This window comes from Microtus ochrogaster, chromosome 5 (assembly GCF_000317375.1).
Source record: "Microtus ochrogaster isolate Prairie Vole_2 chromosome 5, MicOch1.0, whole genome shotgun sequence".
Taxonomy (NCBI): domain Eukaryota; kingdom Metazoa; phylum Chordata; class Mammalia; order Rodentia; family Cricetidae; genus Microtus; species Microtus ochrogaster.
In genome coordinates this window covers 31826361-31827920 of record NC_022012.1, presented here as the reverse complement: position 1 = coordinate 31827920, position 1560 = coordinate 31826361, and the positions used below count along the sequence as shown (strand labels likewise).

At 39.4% G+C, this 1560-nt stretch overlaps 1 pseudogene; it reads right to left on the bottom strand.

Moving 5' to 3' along the window:
- Positions 1-286: 286 nt before the first annotated feature.
- Positions 287-1560, bottom strand: part of LOC101996475 — a 12169-nt pseudogene continuing 10895 nt past the window's right edge.

Below are 1560 nucleotides of genomic sequence, written 5' to 3'. Positions count from 1 at the left end.
CACCTAGGAGGAGTAGAAGACTGGAAATAATCAAACTGAGGGCTGAAATCAACAAAATAGAAACACAGAAAACAATCCAAAGAATCAATGAAACTATAGTAACAGGAGAAAAAGTAAAATAAATAAATAAATAGGTATACAGATAGAGAACTAGATAGATAGATAGATAGACAGACAGACAGACAGACAGATAGATAGATAATATTTAATGAAAAGACAAGAAATGAGAGTGAAACAGCAGACAAGTATAATAGGATCAGATCTAAGAGAAACATTCCTAGATAAATCAGCTTGTGATTCTCTTCATGGTTCTCTTCACAGCAAATTTGACCTTCTTGTTTCTGAGGATTCAGCATGGGCACCAAGAAGGTATAAAAGACTGAAAAAACTTTTCCCTGGCCCAGTTTCGGCAGATGCTGGCTTGACATAAGCAAGCAGCCCAGATCCATAGAGGAGACTAACAGTTATGATGTGAGACCCATAGGTTCCCTTCGCTTTGGACCAACCTTTACCTGATGACATTTGAATGATATTGGAAAGGATCATAGCATATGGGACTAAGATAATGAGGCTAGATAAAGTGATAACTGTACCCACTGCAATGAAGTTCACAAGTTCATTGACATAGGCGCTACTGCAGGAGAGCTGGAGAAGTGGGAAGATATCACACATGTAGTGGTTGATGATGTTAGAATCACAAAACCTGAGCCTCACCATACACCCTGTGTGAGCCGTGGCCCCAGCAAACTCCATTAAGTAAGAACCAAACATCAGTGTAAAACATATTTCAGGTGACATAATAACCTTGTACAGTAGTGGCTGGCTAATGGCAACATAGCTATCATAGGCCATGACTGTCAACACATAGCTCTCTGAGCTCACAAAACAACTCAAGAAAAACAGCTGAATCATGCATTCTCTGAAACAAAATTCATCAACATTTTGGGGGTAAAGACAAATGAGTAACAGAAATCAATGAAGGAGATATTGAAGATAAAATAGTACATTGGAGTGTGGAGGTTTGAGTTCAAGAATATAAGACTCATTAATCTCAAGTTTCCCATCACAGTGGCTGTGTAATTCACCAAGAACAGAGCAAATAAGGGCAACTGGAGCTCAGGTTGGTCTGTCAGTCCCTGTATATTGAAATCCTGTATATCTCTGGAATAGGTATTTTAGGAGGTTAAAGCCAGTTTTGTTTTTTTTTCTCTTTTTTTATTTTTTTTATTGAGAAAAAAATTTCCACCTCCTCCCAGCCTCCCACTCCTCCCACCCTCACCCCACTCCTCTCCCCCTCCCTCTTGAGTCTGAAGAGCAGTCAGGTTCAAGTGTGGAATATATACACATTAGAGTACTACGCTGCGGTAAAAAACAATGACTTCTCGAATTTTGCATGCGAATGGATGGAAATAGAAAACACTATACTGAGTGAGGTAACCCAGACCCAAAGAGATGAACATGGGATATACTCACTCATAATTGGTTTCTAGCCATAAATAAGGGTCACAGAGTCTACAATTGGCGAACCTAAAGAAGCTAAGTAAGAAGGTGAACCCAAAG